Consider the following 24279-nt stretch of genomic DNA (forward strand, 5'->3'; position numbering starts at 1 on the left):
ATTAGTTAATTTATATTATTGTATTAATACTATGTATAAAATAACACTTTTAACATTTAATGTAGATAATCAAATACAAAAGCATACAATACAAATTTACATACGAGTAGCATGTTCTAAGTATATAATGCCTGATAAAAATAATAATAACACATTAAAATTATATTTTACCCACTCATTTCCATTATTTTTAAAGCATTTCGTTGGCTGAAATCAGCTACATCTCATAAGCACACTTTCATGGTTTATTTATTTCTTTTTTTATGCATCAAATAAAACCCCTTTTAGAGCAACACTTTTTTTTGGTATACTTTACAAACTTTTTCATTCAAAAAATCATGCTTTTTATTTCCATTTACCTTGCCTCATAAATTGACCTTTGACACTTAAATGACCTGGCTTGACATTTCATAAAACATTGGTTTGATAATAACTTTCAACCAATGAGAGCGCTCAATGTTGTTCATGTGGTTGCTTCTTATCTTTCCACTAATACACACAATATGTAATAACATTTGGGTATGCTTTTCGCGTATCGCAATTGTAGTTTGTCTCGTCAAACCAGTTGTCGGTGTTGTGATTGTCAAGCGAGATCATTTCTAACCCTGATTAATTCAATTTTTTTTTCAATATATTTTTTTTTCGTGGTATACTTGTAGTGGCCAACTGGTTTATAATATGCTTGTTGTTTATTATGGGGTGGCTTCAGGGGTGGATCCAGAGGGGGGCTGAAAGTGAGGTCTCAACCAGACCTACATCCAGCCCTTTTCAACAACATTCTGGATTCACCCCTGGCTTTGCATGTAGGACCAGTATTGTAATGTAGCTACAAATGCCTTAGCTAACCTGACATACAGGTCATATTGTTATAAAGTAATACTTTTGCTTAAACAATTAAAAATTAAAATCAAAATTTAATATGATCAGAGGAAAATAATTTTGAATTTGAATTGTAGACTTCACCTATCATCTACAATTAAGAAGATCTCATATGTTACATTTTCTCTGACCAAACAATTTCCATCGATTTTATGGCGAAATCATCAACACTAAGGCGTTGCTAGCTACATTACTACAGTTAATTTTAACCAGCTCAACTGTACTCAAAATTAACAATTTGCCATGTTTTTGAAGACTTCAGTTTGGATTTTCACAAATTTTAATCCTTATAATTAATCTCGATCTTTTAATCCTTCATGATCCTGATGATATAGATTAGCCAGTACCCTGTTCTTTTAATATACACTAAAAGGTAATTTCTTGCTAATCATGGCACCCAGTTGGTCACATCGATAATAAACAAGTATTTATAAAACATAACTTAATTTGGCAGTAAAACTGAGTGATTTTTTGAAAATATGAAGTGTCTTAATTCTTAACATCTTTTTTGTCAAAACTAAACTTCCACCCAATGAAAAGGCTCTGTTATTTAAGTTATTATTTTTTTAAATATATATATATATATAAAATCAGGGAATTAATTGTTATATGGAATATATCTTTTTAAAATAAGTGTAAATTAGGTATTTTTTTATATAATTTTTTATTTTACTTGTAAATGAATAGTGGGTAGATTTCAGGTCATTAATTCTTACAAACTTCAGCTTCTTGGTGTCAAATGGAATAGTATAAGACATAACATGAACCACTTTCGCGTAATAAGGATTATTATTATTATATCAGATGCCATTGATACTTGTCAAGTAAAAATTAGATAAAAATATATCGTGTAAAATAGGACATTGAGTAACAGTATTGTAGAAGCCAAGACTTTATACCTTTGACAATATGTTTGTACCTTCAACATCATTAATGACATTTTACATTTCAACCTATGTTACTGCATACTTTCTTCGATTCATTATATATTCATCATGTATACGTTTAAACTTGTTCATTAAACAGTTTGTGTATGAGCGTTATTATTACATCTTTAGTGATACGTTAAAAGATCGATTATCATCATTTTGGACTATTTGTGTCGATATTTGTTCCTGATTTTCTCCCATCGATTAATTCATATTTTAATTGAATTTGTCTGGCAAAAGTACAGTTAACAGAACGAGATGTACTTAAAATCGGAACTGTATAATCGACAGTCCTATCATGAAATCAGGAATTCAAGAGGAGCGACTACATTTTCTGAAGTAAAAATACCACGCGATTGAAACGCGACAACAAAACATAAATCTCATAGAAACACAAGATTTTCAAAAAGTGACTACATTTAATATGAACTAAATATATGCGATTGATTCAAATGCGAAAATTAAAAGCTTATGGATAAGTTTTGTTCGTTTGTAATGCTTTGCGTTTTCGGCCTACCTGACCATGTTTTTGTTTGACCTTTTGACCTGCAACGATTCTGTTTCTTCTGTTTACTTCCTACCGAGCATCTTATTTTTAAATATAAGATAATTTGCAGAGGACAGAACGAGAAAGACAAACATATGGAATTTATGAATATCAACTACAATTGTTTGACAAAGAGTTTTGAGAATTGTAAAGGATAAACCATTTTGCACATCAACATAGCCGCCATACAACACGTTAATCTAACATTGGACTCATCTACTTGCGCTATCAAATATTCTCATTGTAAACTAGGATCAGACTATTTTGTGCTATTTATAAATACTGTGCCAGCTGATATGCAAGGAATAAAGAAGAACACCTCATGCTAACTGTAAGTTATGTTTTTTTATGCCATTGTTTTTTTTATGCTATACAGTGAAAAAAAAGTCAAAGACTAATTAATATTGAAAGTCAGTCAAAGTAGGGCCCCAAAAATGTGGTATAAATGTTATAGGACAGCATTTAAAAAACAAAAACAAGGTGACACCTCAGAACAGGACAAATGACAGGACAGAGTGACAACAAAATCAGTCCAGTGACCGTCACTTTAAGCTCTAAGGAAAAACTTCTAAGTGAATACCACTTTCAGGCAAATCCTTAAACATCCTGAACATTTTTTTTAATTGGTTTTGTTGTAAAATAGTTATCCATTTTGACCAAAAATTGGATCTAAACAAAATTCATTTACCTGAAAAATACTGTAATTTAAAGCAAAATAGGCTGCCAACCAATGCATTTTTGTTTGAACAACCATTAGTATGTTATTTTATAAGTAAAAAAATTGTTTTTTGATTAACTTTATTAAAAGTCTGATTTAATTAATCTTCATTTATCATGTTTTTGGGGGACAATACATCTTAAAATATTTATTCACTTAAAGATGTATTGTCCCCCTGAAAATAATTTTTTTTAAATTTTTTTTGTTGAATATGCCATTTTAATATTATATAATAGTTATTCACTTCGACCAAGAATTGGATCAAAAAAAAATGTATTTACATAAAAAAACTGGAATTTAAAGCACAAAATGGTCAAATTGGCTGCCAGCCAATGGATTTTTGGTTGAATTTAACCATTTATCATGTTATTTTATAAGTGAAAACATTATTTTTTTCCGTTTTTTTTTTACGGAAGTGATTCACTTTATTAAAACTACAAAATAACCAATTCAAAGTCTGATTTAATTAATCTTCATTTTTAATGTTTTTGGGGGACAATACATCTTTAAGTGAAATATTTGGTATTTAGGGAAATATCTAATTTTAGTGTGATTGATGAATATTGCCACTGGGTGTATTGTTGGGAATATCCTATTTTTAAAGTTTCAAAATTGGAGGGGGTTGTCCACTCCGAATCTGGCTAGGAATACGGTGTTTATCCTAACCTGAAAATGAGTGGCGTATGCGAGTCGGCCTTCTGGCATCTGCTGCCATCAATCGACAGTTCACCTGCTTCGTGACATTACAGTCTGGACAATACTTACATCATCTTGTCGTCTCCGTAAATTCTTTACTACCCATGTGTATGTTGTTGTAGTGAAGTATTTATTCATTCATAAATGTTATCCTCTCGTAACTACTGTAAATGGAAATTGAAAATACATGGTCATTCATTTGTGGATGTTGGATGTTTACAGAATGAGTGTTAATATGTTCCCCACTCCATTTGAAAATAAAATTGATACTATGACTAAAAACAGACTTAAGTTCACATTGAGCCAAATTTTAATTCGGTGGCAGGAGAAAACTTTGGGCTATGTTAGGTTTTTCGGATGCTGTGTCCACTATCGAACGTTTTGTACAGAATCCTAAATGATAAACTGAAGATACATTTTATATATAGTATGAACATTGATGTCATGTGAACGGTTTTATTCTTAAACAATACACCCATTTTCATAATTTGTTATCCAAACCAGATTTATGAACATAGATTTACATTAAAATAGTAAATAAAGTATTGTATTGTAATAAAAATAATTTTTTTAAATAAAAATAATTTTATATTACATTCAAAATGTAAATTCCAACCTTTAACTACCCTCATCATCTGGTTTTAAAAGCAAGCATAACTCATTAATATTCATGACTTTAGTGACATAAAACATTAATTAAGGAAGCACAGAGGCCAAGAACAAGGTATTATTTAAGCCAGCATTCCGCAAAACTTGTATTTAGCGGCCAAAAATCTATCTCCTAGGACCAAGCCACTGTCCAACAACCAAAACTATGGCCAACCCCTTTTCAAGGGACACTTCCAGTTAACAATGGACAATATATGTTTTAAACCAATGGTCAACCTCTTTTCAAAGGGGCACTTTCCTATTAAACAAACGAGGGACAATATATGTTTTAAATCAATGGTCAACGCCTTTTCAAAGGGGCACTTTTCCTGTTAAATAAACAAGGGACAATATATGTCTTAAAGCAATGGTCAACCCCTTTTGAAGGGTACGCTTTGTTTGGTCCTCAAATTATCACCTTTATAGGGAGTATTACATAGTTATATTGAAACTACTGTATATTCCATACTGCAGTAATAGTGTGAAAATACTTCTTTTGAATTTGAGAATAATTAATGTATTTCTCTGTAACTGAATGAATCTAATCAATCCAGTGTTGCAAGTATCATGCATATGTATGATTCTATATCTGATATGATCCAGTGGCATAACGGCTATGTGTGATCAGTGGCTAAACCCAGGGGATCTGTGGCCGTATTCCCACTTAGGCAAGGAAAATACCTACCCTTAAAATTTAAGAATTCCCTTAAGGAATATTCACAAATGAGTTAAGGTATTCACTTACCTAAGGAAAACACTTAATTTAAGGGTAAAACTTAAGGGGACAAATAATAATAAATATTCATGACTTGTCCCATTGTCCAATCACAGAGGATTTAATTTCTCTAACTGGTCCAATCACTTTCCTCTCTTAAAACTTATCTTATTTGCATATTTGAAAAAAAAACCATGAGCAAGGTCTGGAGAAAAAAGGCCAGAGTCTTCCAGTGTGAGAGGGCCATTCCTAAACCAGGGGCCTGATAGACCTCTACGTTACACCACTGATAATCATTTTCTCATTCTCACAGATTTCTCATCATTACTGTTTATGAATTAATTGTTAATTTTCAGTATATCACCATCGGTTTTTATAATATGCACTTTCACATATAATGTAAATATATGCATACTCAATTAATTCATATGTAAATGTTAATATATGTACAAATTGTACTTTTACACATTATTTTTTGAAATTGGAACTAAATATGTTATATGTGCATTGCATATACAAATAATTATCAAGTATGGAGTTTGGCATACACAACAAAGAGGAAAATGAAATTGCAAATATATTTCTCTCACAAGAATCCGAGATAAATTTAGAAAAGTTTTTGGGGATGTGAAGGGGAGACAATCATTAAGAGGCAACAACATGTCCCTCCTTCTCCTTCAAATGTCTTATCCCTTTTTGGGCTTCCTTTCTCAACATCCCAGATCCGCCTACAATAAATTGTAATTATGCTAAACAGCAACCCTATAGATATTGATTCATATCACATACCTTATTTAAATCAAAATATTCATCTTATTTATGCATATGATTAAAAAAACTGTAGGAAAGGAGAATTCCTAATGCATTTCTTCAGTCACTTCATAGTGTTTATGTGTCCTACAAAGTCTTTAAAATTAAACATGTTTAATGTATATAACAGATTTTTTTGCATTCTTGATCCTCTTCTGATCAGGTGGCAACGATATGAGCGCTCACTGGCTAAACCCAAGGGCCCTGGAGCTTTTTATGCAGGCCCCTGAGTAGGAACTGGAGAAAGTTATACACTAAAATATGTTTGAGACGCCTAAAACCTCCAGCATTGAAGGGCTACTTTTTCGTCCCTAAATTAGGGGCCTCAGCGTTACGCCACTGCCTTTGGTGTCACATAGCCACATATAATATTTATAAATATCTAAAAGTGATGACCAGTTGGGAACAATAAATACATTGTTTTACAATATTATGAATTTCCAATTAATACAAAAATAAATTACAGACATGGAAGAATTGTACAACCTCTCTTCGGGGCATTCCATTTCAGGGGACACCCCTGTGGGTACACTTTCCTAGAAACAAATAAGGGACAATTTATGTTTTAAAACTATAGACAACCTCTATTTATGGGACACCAATATTAAGATCAAGCTACACTATCAAACTTTATGTGACAAAAAAATGTGATGTGCCCATATATGGACATGCTAATGTCATATCACTACCATATTTGGGCATATCATTGCCATATTGGGCACACCTTTTTTGTCAAACTACTTTGATAGTGAGCTTATTAAGAGTACTGTATTTATATCAAAGTAATGTTTAATGTAGATATTGTTGCATAGTTCATTACAACATATTGCAAATTTCATACATATTGATGGTTAGAGCTAGACACACCTAGTTTGTCGATGATATTATATATACTCATCATCTTTTTATGTGTATTGTAGAGCCTCAGTAGAATCATTTGAACATTTATGATGTTCGTTCATGCATGACTTTGTCTGGAATTTCATTATAACTATTAATATTATAGGTAACCTTATATTATATAGAAAATGTATATATGTAGTTATTATGGGAAGTAAATACATAACAACAATAATAAGAAAATTGATCATTGCTGAAGTTTTTTCGGTATATGAAGAAAGATTAAGTCCGATGTGATCTTACTTATGTCTTCTGGTCATCTGTCTGGTCATCGCTGTCATGGACCAGAGGAGGATCCAGCTGGTCTTGGATCCTTCTTTAGGAATATGAAAAAAAAAGAGGACTAACAATTTTTGGAAAACACTCGGACCCACTTGAGTCATTTGATCTTTCACAAACCACAGTACAACATTGTACAACTCGAGTCAGTATTCTTCTTAAACAATTTTTAAATTATTTAACCTAGGCCTAATAATGTGTACTTTTACATGTAATGTAATTAATTACTTAATTTGTCATGCTAAGAAATATATTGTATTGTTTAACTAAGAAATTATCACAAAATCTACGTCACAGATAGATTTCAATAGATAAGGCCAAGATAGTTATTCTACAAACGATTTTGCATTGTCTGTCTATCTAACAATAATAAAAACATAAACACTAAAATTTGGTAAATTTGTATTTTAACATTCAAATAATAATAATACAAACAATTACATTGAAAGTATATCCTATATCCCCAAATAGAAACTCTATTATATTAGTATCATAATGCAAAGTATATAATATCTGTAAATATTATTCTTATATCAAATATATGCATTTTACTATGTTGAGTGTCAGCTAGACTCAATATGTGTTTTTAGCACTAGAGCGAAACAAAATGCTTCATTTTACACTGTTTTAACTTTTCTCTTCCAAACATATGTTGTTAGTATTTACCATTGTTTAATATATGTTTTTAATAGGGTCCTTATGTGTTGTTGATAGTACATATACAAACATGCAACTATTTTACTATAGCATAACAAAGTTAGTTTTTTAAACTTAGAAAAAAAAAATCAGACAATTTTCAAAAAAACCTAAGTAACTATTTTTGTTCTATTCTTAATATAAAGTACAAAATTACATCAGATTAGGGCAAGTATCATCTGGCCAATAACTATTTTTGCATATTTTTGTTTTCTTTAAACTTTTAGTTTTTCAATTAAGTACTAAACCATGGCTCCATGGTTAAACTATGTGACTTAAGTAAAAAGATTCATAAATGTCAGACAGGATCTCCTAACTTTGGATTTTCATCTGCCTTCTGTTAAAAATTTAATAATTTCAATTTCAACAGAAATTATTTTCTTCTTTCAACAAAATATATATAATAAAAAAATAATTAAGACAAATTAAGAATACCAATTAAATTACTGTGAAAGCAGACTAAGATAAATATGTAAAGTAATATATAAATGTACAAATAATTATTAAAATATAATCATTTTTGTACCACCATTGGAAAGTGGATGCATTAGCTGTGGCTGGAGTTTTAGCTTAGTGGTTTAGATGCCCGGCTACCGCTCTCAGGGTCATGGGTCCCTCAAATTCTATCTGCTGCTAAGTTTTTTTCCTCAAGACTATAATAAGCCTTTGTTTGTGTAGAGCATCTTGTGCATATGTTTGTTTTGTGTGATTGTTTAAAGATGTAATGTCCCCCTGAAAAAAAGAATTATTTAACATTTTTTTGGTTAAACATGCCATTTTAATTTCACATAATAGTTATCCACTTTGACCAAAAATTGGATGAAAAAAAATGATTTACCTGAAAAAACTGTAATTTAAAGCAAAAGTCAAATTGGCTGCCAGCCAATGAATTTTTAGTTGAATTTAACCTTTTATTTTTTTATTTTTTTTTCTATGGAAGTGATTACCTTTATTAAAACTACAAAATAACCTATTCAAAGTCTGATTTAATTAATATTCATTTTTCATGTTTTTTTCTTCAGGAGACTTGTATCCAAACTGTCATAAAATTAAGTAATAAGTAATGTTTGGGTAAAGCCCTATTTTTTGGGAACTTAAAGTTTCCCACATTTGTTTTTCCTTTTTTTGATAATCAATTGGATTAGTTAGCATCTTTTTTATTAATTAAAGTGATAAGACTGTTAATGCAACAGTCGATTACAAAGCCCAGCAAAAAAAATAAATAGGTTGGTAACCGACCAAGATCTAAAACTACTTGTAAATAAAGGTTTGTAATTGTAGGTTTTATATCATAATAATTAAAACAAAGATAAAATTTAATAACTTTACACATGATATAACTATTAATAATTATTAGCAGGGATCTTTCAAATCGGGGATGGGTATCTTTCTTAGTAACATCAATATTGTTATTATCTTCTTATATAATTATCATTATCATCTATTGTACATGAAATGATAATTTAAATCTAGGTGTTGATATAAAATAAGTTGATAAAACAGGTGTCCAAAGAATCAATCAATTTAAGTCTGATAAAACACTCATTGAGCCTGACATGCAAAATCTAATATTAGCCTCGGACTCCAGACTCCGTTGAAGTACATACAGAGTAAAGAGTTTATAAGATTGGCTAGAGGACAGACTCCTGAAAGTGATTCTAACAGGACGAGAACCATAAATATGGCCACAGTAAATCTGTTCAAAAACATTATTTAGTATATAAAATAATATAATCTAATATATCTTAATAATTTTATTTAAGAACACATACTAAATCAATACAGGTATTCTTGTTGGAGCACAGTCAAGTTTTTATAGAATTAAATACATTGTTAATCATAATGACGTGAATAATTTCTTGGTAGATGTCTAACAATTTTGCATAAAGGATCTATAAAATATGTTCTTGCATTAATATGCTCAACATGCTATGTTGCATATAGCACGCAAGAATTTTAAAATAAAGAGTACTTCAAGATTAATGATAGTGCGTAGGAGGCGTGACTTGTTGGTTCCCTCTCCATGAAGAATCACTTTTTGAACTGCGATAACACTGTCCTCCAACCTATATATATTGGCATAATAAACTAACAATATTGTAGTTTTTCTTACGACTATAAGGCTAGATCAAGGATTTTGAAATAGGGAGGCCCCAAGGTCCAGAAATGGTTCCCCTGCCTTTGATCATTGAGCCTTGTCATTATACCGCTATATTCAGTCAAACCATCTCCACCATCACCAATATTGTCTCTTCTTCGCCATTATATATAACCACAATATGCTGAAAACCGCACATGCAGAAAGACATTCTAACTATTGCTATATAGTAGCTGAACATTTACTTCCTTTTGGACAACCAATCAGCAGACAGTATTTGTGCTGATGTTCATATTATTGTACGATGTTGTTAACTCTATTGAGTGATAGACTCTAATACACACATTGGTCACTCTATGTACCTCAGTGTCCAAGAGAGAATCACCCTTAAAGTTATAAATTCTGTTATCAAAGTGAATACCAAAAAGGAAAAATATAATAACAATATTATTATTTAATAATATTATTATTTATTAATAATAATTACTATTATTTATGAACTTCTTAGTTTTTTAGTGAAATACCTAATTAGTGAAATACCTAATTAGTAAAAACATCAAAAATCAAAAACATCAAAAATAAAGATTAATAAAATAAGATTTTGAATAAGCCATTTTGCAGTTTTAATAAAGTTATTCACTTCTGTAGAAAAAAAAATCAACAAAAATAATTATTTATAAAAAAAGACAAAAGAAATGGTTAATTTTAACCAAAAAGTTTGTCTGTCAGACAATTTATGCATTTTTTGCTTCTTTTTTTTTCAGGAAAATAATTTGTTTTCCGATCCAGTAACATTGCAATGAATGAAATTTAAAAACATTTTTTTTTTAGGGAGACAAATATCTTTAATAGAAAATGTGAATAAATATTAATTCATTCCTGACAATGACAAATTTACTGACGGACTGACTTAAACACGTCTACAACTATAAATAATGTTGTTTGTATTTCTATAATAACCTTAATTACTTTGTTTATTTTAGGTTTATTCTCGCATCAATATTGCCATAAAGACATGGATAAATTGTCTTGCGTGTCATGGAAAGGTAAGGTATTAATAAATAGTAATATTTACAGTAGAACACACACCATATTTAATTATCAAAATCTTTCATTTTATTCTTATTGTTTTTAAGTGTAGTATAAACTCTAATATAAATTATATTTGGAGATAATTATGTAACATTCATAAGAACAAGACCATATACATGGCTGCAGTCGCGTGCTCAAGTTCGTGTTTACCGACCAACCGACCGACATAGTGAGCTGTAGAGTCGCGTTGCACGCGACTAAATATATACTTATAACTTATACACAATCTATTCAATTCTGAATGATAAATGTTCTTATTAATATAAATGATATTAATATTGTATAATTATTATTAATATTATCTAATTGTATTATAAATATTATTTTATACAAACATTTCTTCTGTGAAATTATCTATTCAAAACATGAACTATTACTCATTGTTTTTTATATTTTGTAATATTGCATTTGTTTTCTAGCTTTTATATTTTTTTAACATAAATATGTAATGAAATTACTTCTTGCTAAAAATATTAGACACATTAATCATTGATACTAAAGCTAGAGCTGAGAAGTGCACTAAGTGCTAGTAAATAATATTTATGTACCATAGATGAAAGGCAGTGTAACATGAGTTAATAGAAAACATGCTCATATCAAATATTAAACATGTCAAAATATATTTTCTCATAAAATTAATTTTGTAGAAACATAAATTTAATTTTAATGTCTTTTATTACTGTACTTGAGTTGTGTTAGATGCGACCTAAGACGAGTACTTGATTACCGTATATCCTCGGGTATAATCCCACTTCAGGTCAAATCCCACCTCCCTACTTTATGTCTGATTTCACAAACAGTAATATCCCTGTGTATTAGTCCCAGTATTGACTTTTGGTCTTGATGTAGGCCTCTCTCTAGCAAATTCAGATGAGTTTTTACAAGAAATGCTTACCAATCATTTATTTCATGAACCAGGGTTTCCCCGGGTATAGTCCCCCATCTTCCACCAAATCATCCCAGGTGAGATTTGAACATACCCTCTGTTTTATGTACAGATGCCATACTATTAGACCATTAATGATAATCATAACATTGTCATTTTAAAGTTATTATCCTATATAAACGAGCTAAAAACAAGCTATGCTAAAGCATAGTACACATATAGATTTTATTAATTTCTATCAATGGTCATACAAAAATATGGTAATATAAATGAAACAATACAGCAATACCATTAATAGAGGATCTTGCAAGAAGAACATTTCTTGTCACGCAATATCCATAGAGTTGCAAAGATTTGAATGAGTGTTCAAATGGAACACCTTCCCATTAAACGAATAAGTAGAAGGGGAAAAATATATGTTATGACACTACACCCAACCCCTATGCAGGAGACACCCCCGTTAAACACTTTCCCAAGAAACGAACAAGGGGAAGGGGAAAGGAGGGAATATGTTATAACACTACAGCCAACCCCTATTTAGGATACACCCCCAATAAAAGAACACTTTCCCATGAAACAGACAAGGGGGAAAATATATCAACCCTATTCAAGAGATGCCTCTATTTAGACAGCGCTATTTATTGGATATTGGTTCACTTTGTTGGGTCCAAAAGGTGTCCCCTTAATAGGGGTTCTACTGTATACGTATACTCTAAAGTGGTCAGTATCTTTACTAAGAATGATTCATGGTAGAGTGGATAAAAGTGAAAATAAGACTAGTGCATTTCACCATTAATTGCACTAAGAAAATAATTCCCCATTGTAAAAGAAAAAAAATCAATCTTATTTAGAATGACTAAGCTTCTGCAGGTTTATAAACTCATTTAATTTGTTCACATACACAAGCGCCACCCTTTGTTTCATTATTGATTGTACATTCTCTCAAGGTTGTTTAACCTTTGACCTCATCAACGAGCTTGTAAAATATTTTGATGATTTGATGTTTGAAAGATAACATATAAATTTGAATTTGGTTTTATGAATGTATATATTATTTAACATTTCAATATTTCATTTTGATTCAAATATTAATTTTATATAAATTAAATTAACCTAGAGGTGGACAATTTATGAGATAATAACAATCATTATTGGTTTGGCATTATGTTTATATTATCATACACAAGAATCTATCAGAAATATATAATTTTCAGTTCAAAAGATTCTTATTTTCCATAAATACTACTATAGAATTTACATAATTTATGCTTATTTGTAGTTATAATAATGATTTATTTATGAGGACACGAATAATTTATCAATAACTCGCATATTTGTGATAGGATAATTGTCTAATGATATAACGTCTACAAAATTGGCTATGTTTATTATTATTAACAAACCTAATCCTTTAACAGATAAGTAGTATAATCTAGACCAATATTGACTTGCCATAAGTGGCTATTTAAAGATAGGTACAGTATAGTTAAACATCTATTATTATGATGACTGAGTTAAAGATATATTGTCCCTCTCTGTAACAAATAATTTTTAATTTTTATATTTAATATTAAATGGTTATTGACTGGATAAATAAAACTCAAAATTGACCAAATATAACCATATTTAAAGAAAGAAAAAAAGTCGACCGGAAGCCTAGTGTCTCATTATACGTAACTCTTCGTATTGCCTTTTTATAAGAGAAATCATTGTTTTGTTTATAACTCAAATAACTTTTAAAACATATGAAACATGGAAGAATTATATATAAATAATGGTCTATCTAATATCAATAAAAATATACTACATAAAACAATTCTAAACCTTCTATAGTAGAACTCCTAATAGGACATCCCTATTCAAGGGACACATAACTCATAAGAACAAAGACAAATATATGTTTTAATGCTACGGCCAACCCCTATTGAGGGATACTGTCCTCTATTAAGAGGACACATTTTTTGGGTTCTGAAGTTGACCCTTTAATAGAGGTTATACTGTATTTATCCATTCATTATCTTTGATATTAAAGTTTACACTGAATAATGGTTAAGACAAAAATAACTCATTTTAGTAAACCTGTCACGCTATCTCATTCAAGTGCTAAACAGCAACCAGATAACTTTCATGCTCTCTGATAATCATTTAATCCAATCAGAAGGTGGCCTTAAGCTCCATAATAAGATTTCGTTTATTGACCATCAAACCATTTATTTGCATCCAGTACCGTAATTGCAGAGTTGACGAAGATTGTAAAGATGAAATTATATATCAAATTAAATAATGTCTAATTTCAAGACACTGTTAGTATTGATAGACATTAATAAATATATTAAAAGTAGAATCTCTATCAAGGAGACACATTAGGACCCAACAAAAAGTCCCCTAGTAGTGTTCACTGAATACAGTATGTATATCGTATGTTTTCCGTTTCACGGGAGTCTCTAATTAGGGATGATAAATTGTCATCTTTAAGGAGGAATTAAAATTGTATCAATATATTTTTCATTATAAGACAGATTTTAAATATAGTAAAATAATTTGGGACATTCCAAAGTGTCCCCGTTATAGGGGTTCTACTTTAGATAATAATATATATTTCTTTGCACTTTTTGAGATTTCATTTAAATGTCTATACCATTATCATCAATACCATTTCATAGTACAAGCCATTCGTCATTATTAATTCAACTCTTCATGATTTAATTTAGACGTAAAATACTTAAAGTGTATCTCGAGGTCTCCTTGGGGCAGGTAACCACAGGCTTCCTGTGGGCCAGTGCTCCACATCTTTGCAATCAAACTCTACTTAACTGATCAATGGCAACGCGTTATATTTTTCGCTTAATTTACCCGGTGCATAGGTTACATCGAGTATTCTAGCATTCAAGCCTTAGGTGTGTGTAGACAATCATTGAAAAGCCCTACTCTGATTAAATAATAATGCATATAATACATACATTAAGAAATGAAATTTACGTCATCACGTTTCAATTAAATTCAATTTAATATCAGGAATCAAGAAATTATATTTGAAAAACTGTTTAATCTTTGGATCAATACTTTTGGTAAATAAAATTCTATGATAAAAAGATTCTAAAAAAAAGTAGTAAATTTGTAGAATTATGTAGAATGCATAAGCCGAGGTGAACAATTAGTGAATGCATAATGAGAGACAGAAACTTTAAAGAGGTACAACGTTAAATAGATAGGAACATGAAAAAGGTAGCAAAAAGAGAGAGAGAGGAAAGAGATAAAGAGAAAGAGGTAGGAACAAAAAAGAGATGGGAATGTGAAAGAGGTAGCAAAACGATATGGCAATAAGAAATAGAAAGAGGTAGGAACAAAAAAGAGATGGGAACGTGAAACAGGTAGCAAAAAGATATGGCAATAAGAAAGAGGTAGGAACAAAAATGAGATGGGAACGTGGAAGAGATAGGAATGTGAAAGAGGTGGGGACATGAAATATATGGCAATGAGAAAGTGATCAAGAGAAAGAGGTAGTAACAAAAAGAGATGGGAACGTGGAAGAGATGATAACGTGAAAGAGATGGGAATGTGAAAGAGATGGTAATGTGAAAGAGATGGGAACGTGGAAGAGATGGTAATGTGAAAGAGATGAGAACGTGGAAGAGATGGGAATGTGAAAGAGATGGTAATGTGAATGAGATGGGAACGTGGAAGAGATAGTAATGTGAAAGAGATGGGAATGTGAAAGAGATGGGAACATGAAATATATGGCAATGAGAAAGTGATCAAGAGAAAGAGGTAGTAACAAAAAGAGATGGTAATGTGGAAGAGATGGGAATGTGAAAGAGATGAGAACATAAAAGAGATGGGAACATAAAAGAGATGGCAATGTGAAAGAGATGGCAATAAGAAAGAGAGGAACGATCGATAAAGAGGTAGAAATAAAAAGAGATGGGAACGTGGAAGAGATGGGAATGTGAAAGAGATGGGAATTTGAAAGAGATGGGAACATGAAATATATGGCAATGAGAAAGTGATCAAGAGAAAAAGGTTGTAACAAAAAGAGATGGGAATGTGGAAGAGATGGGAATGTGAAAGAGATGACAACATAAAAGAGATGGGAACATAAAAGAGATGGCAATGTGAAAGAGATGGCAATAAGAAAGAGAGGAACGATCGATAAAGAGAAAGAGGTAGAAATAAAAAAGAGATGGGAACGTGGAAGAGATGGGAATGTGAAAGAGATGGGAATTTGAAAGAGATGGGAATGTGAAAGAGATGGGAATTTGAAAGAGATGGGAACATGAAAGAGATGGGAACATGAAATATATGGCAATGAGAAAGTGATCAAGAGAAAAAGGTTGTAACAAAAAGAGATGGGAATGTGGAAGAGATGGGAATGTGAAAGAGATGACAACATAAAAGAGATGGGAACATAAAAGAGATGGCAATAAGAAAGAGAGGAACGATCGATAAAGAGAAAGAGGTAGAAATAAAAAAGAGATGGGAACATGAAAGAGATGGTGAAAAATGTGTTTGTTTGCAAATAATAAAGTGCAAATTACAAATATTCACAATACGTTATCAAGTACATCACTTTAACAAAAATAGAATTGTTTCAGGGAGGAATTCAAAGTGGGAAAATGATCCAGTTTCCCTGCTGTTTTATTTATTTATTATTATAAACAAATAAAATAAATGGCTCAATTGTCTTAAGAAGAGACAATGAAGGTCACTTCTGTCAATAATTTATAATGCATAATTTTTAATTACTTTTCACTTTGTTTCCCAACCCCTGTGTATGGTGTATTTTTGTTATGATATCAATGTTCGTCATCTCTCTCTTCGCTCTTTATGTTATCTTGACATAGAAAGCTAATGAAGCATGGTTAAATCAATAAGTTGCTTGAATTCTATTTTAATTAGTTGATCTTAAGACAAGTAGAATACAATTACAGTTTTCTTTTGTAATGCCAAGCTACTAATTTCAAAATCCTGATGAAACAATCTGCAAATTAAAACATTTATTGTTGGTATTATTAATAGATCTCAAATTATATTGTTTTCTAATTTTGAGAATACTTCTAATTTTAGAAATACATATTTACACATTAATTGAAAAAAAAAAAGGTTTTACTCAGAAATGCTAGCAGAATACCAATGGTTAGAGTGCCTTTCATGATAATGGTTAAAAATAATAACTTGTTTTTTAATTTATTTTGCTTTAATCAGTTTTCAAACTTTTAAGCTATTATATTTTCCCCGTAAATCTTAGATAAAGTCATATGCCATACAATAAAAAATACTTTTCTGATAAAGTCTCCTTTTTTCACCTAAGTTCTTCTTATTAAACAATATTGAATTTAAGCAAACAAATTTAAGTTATGGGAAGTTATTTCTATCACTTGTCGATCACTAATCAAAATTAGTTACATCACCGGAGGTACACCAGTTATCTTTATAATATTAAACAAACATTATTACGTCGGCTGTAAATTCAAATCAACGTTCTGTGCATGCTTAACTCTAGTGTGTATCAACACAGATATATTTGAAGAAATATTCCTAAAAGTGTCTGGGAAGTAATTTGCATAACTATAATATTAAGAAGTAACCTTCTTCACATTTCAGAGCCAAAAGCTTATATTTGAAGGGGCTCTTAACATGACTGCAAATGTTAAGTAGCCTATTATATTCTATACACAATATCATATAACATTATAATCGACTACTTTACCTAAGCCGTCTTTGCTTCCTCTATGATCAATGTATCAAATCAAGTATTATTGGGGAAATATACTTCAAAACCTATGTCAACAAGTAATGTGCGTACTGTCCCCTTTTGGGAGAGCGATAGACTTTACTTTTATTAGGTAAATTTTCTGAAGCAGAAACAGACCCTAATAAGACCATGGCAACACTCAGTGCATAGTATTCTGTATGGCTGTGGAATAAGGGCAGATCCATTATTACGGTAGATTAGGGGAGGCTAAATATATATTTCGATATGAAATAATTTTAATACTCAAGTGAAGTGAAATACATTTTATACGATACGTTTTATCGAAACGTTGAGACTGCTACTCCATGTTGATTATCCAACATTCATATTATTCATGTGGTTGATCATGTGTTCTTAATATTCTTCACTAACTGATAAAAAATCTGCCGAGTTGCAGAAAAAAAAGTCGTTATTTTATTTTTAAAAAGATGTAAAAACAACATGGCTGTTAAACATTAGGGTGTGGGTTGGGAGAGTGTGAAATCCAGTTTATTCTCTGCCTTAATCTGCACCTTGGAATGTATGTAAGTACTATATGTCATTGAAAACTGAGGGATGGACAGAGTAAATAAAATTGTGAAGTGATTTTAATATCAGTTTAAAAAATAAATTACTATTCTTATTGTTCATCATTAAATCATGATTGAAGAAATGTTAGAGATTAAATCAATTAATAAATTAAATGTGTAAGTAATTTTGGATAGACCACCTTCAAATTTTTCCATTTGTTGCAGAAAACAGATTTTTTTTTACAATGTATAATAGTCAAATAATAGTGCCAGTAGGCCTATACTCTATAATATGATAATACTATGCTGTATTTTGTATCTGTAACAATAACAATTTTATTTATTTACAAATTAACAATATATTATATATAATTATATTAATTATATGAGGCTATTTATAGTTTCTTCCTACTCGTATATATATATATATATATAAATCCAAAGGCAAATTACTGAAAAAAATGACAATGCTGTGGGTATCAGTGGCTGGATCTCAATGGAGATACAAATAAAAAAGCGAAAAGCTAAATCAAAACGATAATGTAAACAGCCAGAAAAGTTAGCAGAGCTTTCGGGCAACACTAGCCCTTCATCAGGATATATATACTCATATAATGTATATGTACAAAAATACACTTAATAATATATATCACAAATAACACTCTACCTAGATGGTCTGGAATAAATAACTTTAATTACATCAATTTATGTATCAAAACAATATACTGAATATATACATCACAAATAACATTAATATATAATAATATTCGTCCGCCATTTTCGGAATTATACGATATCTCTTGCTTGTCATCTATATGGTTCATTACACTCATATAAATGCCACAATGATCTTTCTATATATACATGTTAATGATCCACAGCAAGAAGTGTTTTACTAGCATGTCACTAAATCAGCTTCCCATACAGTAAATATGAAGTAAAAATACAGATGTAAAAATGAATATTTTATATAAATATGTTTGTAGATAATATCTATATTATGTTAATATATATCCAAAGGCAAACTACTGAAAAGATGACAATGTTGTGGTATCAGTGGCTAGATCTGAATGGAGATACAAATTAAAACCAAAAAGCTAAAGCAAAATGATAAAGAAAGAAATGGCAAATCTTTCGTAAAACACTATTCTTTCATCAGGGCTAAGTAATATATTATGTTAAATATGTATTGTCCCCCAAAAACATGAAAAATGAAGATTAATAAAATCAGACTTTGAACATGTCATTTTGTAGTTTTAACAAAGTTAATCACTTCCATAGCAAAAACATGGAAAAAATAATCTTTTCACCTATAAAATTTTATAAGTGAAACATTATTCAAGCAAAAACCCATTGGCTGGCGGCCAATTTGACTATTTTTTTGCTTTAAATTACATTTTTTTTCAGGAAAATATTTTTTTTGTTTTTGGTCAAAGTGAACAACTATAAGGCCTATTGTGTGAATGGCATATTCAACAAAAAAAAGTTCAGGGGGACAATATATATTTAATATGTGATGTAATTTATTTATATATTATCGTAATGATTTCTTGAAAGTTACACACAAAATCCATTTTCCATTACAATTAGCACATAAATAATGAAAACTTCAATGAAACAAGTACATCTAGTTTTCTTTTAACTGTTTCCTACTCTGAATTTGATTAAATAATTTGATTAAGGCAAGATACAAACGATTGTCGAGTTGCACTATCACGTACGAGAATAATAAAATAATACTAAAAACAAGCAAGTTCTAAATGTTTATTAATAAAATCTTAACGGCATGCAATGATTGTGTGCAAGCCAAAGTGGCTATTTATGTTGAGTTATTAAACAAAACGAATGACAAGCTTCTCAAATTAATGAGAATTTTAATTCGGTGTGAATAACAAGAGTAGGCCTATATTGTCATTGTTTTATATTACAGGGCCTGGTACGAAATTTTGAAAAGAAAATAAGTTTGGGATTTTACGTGGATTGCATTAACAATTGAAGTTTTTAAATTAGGGGTGGGATTATACTCAAGCCATGGGATTTTACTTGGTTACATCATGGATTTTACCTCCATGGTTACATACAGAATATATTTTGTCCATGCTACAGTAGTATCAATTACACATGATTCTAAAACCCCACTGCCTTCCAGCCTTAACCTTGCAGCCCCTTGTTAACACAGTATGGCTCTTGTTGTTTACACATTGGTTGGATGCCTTTGGGGTACGAACATTCTTAAATCATCACACTTATTCAATTTATCCATCCCAATCTCTCAAGTCCAACTACATATAGATTGAACCATTGTGTATACCGTACATACCGTACCATCTCTCTATGTCCATGAGGTCGGAGTTTTGAAATATTGTATGAACATGAACCAAGAATAATGGAATAGCATTTACCGTACACTAAAAAAAATATTATTATCACATTTTGTAAACGCACTACTGTATCTAGATTTTCCCATTGCATAATACATTATCACATGTATCAACTATAACCTGTCATGATACCGGCAATGTGATACACATTTTCATAAGTGGAGATGCACAGCACTGAGAATTATGCACCCTATTGGAAATAAGTTGGCCTCTTACATGTCAACTCGATATCCCTTTTTTTTTTAAACTTTCTATAATTATTTTGTACTTTATGAAAGAATACCAAAATCAAACAATCAATGAAAAAAGTAACACATTAATTAATGCATAATTAATTGGATAATTAATAATAGATAAATAATCATATCTATTTATAGTTTATATATAATTACCTATAAATATGCATAGCTATAGGTTTGATTTCAACTCTCTAGAGTAACGTAGAGTTGTTGAACACTTGATACGACAACAAAACCTGCGCTATCTGTGTAGTTATTAGAAATTAAGTACTAAAGTCCTACTATGGTAGCGGTACGTCTTAATGATAACTGTGTGCTATGGCTTGTTTAGATAGCCGACCGCATGTTGTCATTTTATCTAACTCAGAACACTAATAATACAACCCTCGAAACATGCTTGTTGTTGCTTTCATTCTAATTATTGATTAACAGTACAGGCCTAAAGAATAAAAAAAAAGACAAGTGACTGGCTGTTAAACATTGCTTATCCCCAGGGTAAGTCTATCAGTAAGATTCACCATGGGACGTGAAATTTGAACTGATCTATCTGATTGCTTCACCTGTTCTTAACCTACTAGGCATGGGGACAGTGTAACATAAGTTTATCGTGGTATAGCTCACAGCTGGCCTCCTGAGTTGAGAGTAACAGCTAAGAGCCAAGAGGCTGCCGCCGACGTTTTATGTCATTGATTTTTTGCGCTTCAATCGTCCCTCGACGATACATTTGTTGGCACATTGGGTGGACGCTCTATGACGTCATTGATTGCTTACGTTATTTAACATCAATAACTCTCAGTTGGAGTGTATGATAGTATTACTAGTTTTTGTAGTCAATATTTATGTGTCGAGAATCTTGTTAGCAGTTGTCCAAGTATTCGCACCAAGACGCATTCAAATTGCAATCGTCATATCATCTTCTGTCAACTGAAGTATCAAGTTAAAGGGCAACTCTTGCCGAACTTAATTGTTCATATAGTTTTTCTTATATAGTATAATCAGATTGTTTCAGGGGTTTTTGTATCTTTTTTGTGATATATGATATTTGGAAATCAAGCACAAATTTTCCAAGTTGAGGTGATAGTTGAGAACACAATTAACGTACACATTTCCTTTATCGCTTACACATTTATATTTATTTATTTATTTATTCAATTTTCTGCCATATACAATACAAAGAAGACAAAACAATTATAAAAGGGGGCAAGGAAAGACCAAACAGGTGCTAAACACCTATGCTAGTTGTTCAACCCATAAGCATCGTGGCTAGACAGTTTAGATTATCTTTCTGTACATAATATAATTTTAGTTAATAAGTTTATGTATGAAAAGTATTTAATTATGAATAGAAATAATACTTATTCATTTCACTTCAATCTTATGGACAAAGGTCTTTTATGTTCTCTGCTGCTTCTCTTTGGAATTCTCTCCCTCGTCATTTTACTAAATCAACTTCTATTGCTATTTTTAAAAATAAACTTAAAACGCATCTTTTTAACATCCAATATAAGCGCCTTTGATTTTTACTTCGGTTTAGTTGATTCTGGCGCTATACAAATACCTAAATTATTAATCTGTAGATAAATAAAAAAAAAATTACACATGAATGTTTGCGGTAGGGTAATTACTTTCAGTGCTATTTCAAACTATATATAATTATATACACTAAATGCAAAACACACCTATATAATGAACATTATAAAGGTACTCCTCAAATTCTGACACCCTTGGACTGGCCTAATCTGTCAAAAAAATCCTAGTATTCCAAATGTGTTTTTAATGTTAAAAACAATTTGAGACTTCAAGAAAAGTCTGATTGTTAAAGATGTATTGTCCCCCTGAACAAATAATTTATACAATTTTTTGGGTTGAATGTGCCATTTTTATGTCACATAATAGTTTTCCAATTTGAACAAAAATGTAATCGAAAAAAAATGTATTTACCTGAAAAAAATGTAATTTAAAGCAAAAAATAGTCAAATTGGCTGCCAGCCAATGGGTTTTTGGTCAAATTTGACCATTTATTTTGTCATTTTATATGAGAAAACATTGGGGTTTTTTTCGTTTTTTTTTTTTTTTTTCACGGAAAGGATTAACATTATTTAAACTACAAAATAATTCCTATTCAAAGTCTGATTTAATTAATCTTCATTTTTCATGTTTTTGGGGGACAATACATCTTTAAGAGAGTTTCCAGTTTTTAGAGAGTCCGTTTAATGGGAGCGTCAACTGTATAATAATACTGTAGTTTTGACTTGAGTCATCCATATTAAATATGCAAAACATTATTTTTATGAGATGTTTTATAAATAAAATTATAAAATATTTACTAAAAGTTAACACATATCCAATTGAAGAAATGTTGTAATAATGTAATTGGGTTAAGTAACACGCCGGATGTGTTCCTGTATGATCAGGTATTATTATTTCTAGCCTATGTCTCGTATACCTGTCTGGAAATCACACCCTTTAGTTCGCATATGCTTCATGCTTCTGTGAAAACTCTTCAATTCGTTAGCTGCATTGGTGAATTAAATGTCATTTTAATGATTTATATCGACAATTTGGTTTGAGAGTGTGGTGTTCATTAACATGAATGCACAGTACATTGCATCAAGACTATGTTGGCCATGTTATTATATTATATACTATCAACTTGAATTATTAAGTTGTGTTGATATGTAGAAACTGAAATCATAGATATCACTAGTATATTTTTTCGACACTGATGTTTTTTTCTGACAGTCTTTGATTTGATTTGTATGGGCTGAGAAGGGTGTGAACATAATTTGGGGTTACCTGAATTTTATTTAGTGGTGTCTCTCCACATACTTTTAAGTGACAGAAATATTTCAGAAAGTTTCTATTTCTACGATTGTGTGCCTTTTCATTTTTTTTATTATGCTAATACAATAGGCCTACAACCCATTATTAAAGGGACCTTTTAAGAGGAGTGTCCCTTGAATAAAGATTGGTCATATAGTGTTAAAACATATATTGGCTTTTGTTTGTTTGTTCCATAGGAAAGTGTCCCCTTAATAGAGGTGTTCCTTGAATAGGGGTTGGTCTTAATTAAACATATAATGTGTTCCATGTTTTATGGGAAAGGAACCCCTTAATAAAGGTGTCCCCTCAATAGTGGTGTCCTGTCAATCAGGATGTCCCCTCAAGAGAAGTCCCAAAAAGGATCCTCTACTGTATTGTCATTTCAATAAGAATATATTGATTGTTGTAATCTTTGTTTTTAAAGTGACTTATTTTCTGTTTTCAGGAAAAAATGGTTCTGTAAAGAGAATGTCACCAGAACCATATTGGAAAGCAGATCATCAGTAAATCCATGTCAACAAAATGTCATCAAACCAGAAATCACTGGCACCAGAATTCAGTTGTCTTGAGAACCAGAAGCATCATTATGCAATGTAAAAGCAGATCACCATGGAAAAGTTCAGTTGTCTTGAGAATATCACCAGAAGCAACATTCTCAAATCATACACTAGAAATCAGTTTT

The 24279-nt window shown here is 30.7% G+C and overlaps 1 long non-coding RNA gene across 1 annotated transcript; it reads left to right on the forward strand.

The window, feature by feature from the left end:
- On the forward strand, positions 1-24240 carry LOC144848573 (uncharacterized). The gene is made up of 3 exons (XR_013613881.1): positions 1-2686; positions 10899-10961; positions 24043-24240. It is a non-coding gene; the product is annotated as an uncharacterized LOC144848573 (long non-coding RNA).
- The last annotated feature ends 39 nt before the right edge of the window (positions 24241-24279 follow it).

Source organism: Antedon bifida, chromosome 7 (genome assembly GCF_963402885.1).
Source record: "Antedon bifida chromosome 7, ecAntBifi1.1, whole genome shotgun sequence".
Lineage (NCBI taxonomy): Eukaryota > Metazoa > Echinodermata > Crinoidea > Comatulida > Antedonidae > Antedon > Antedon bifida.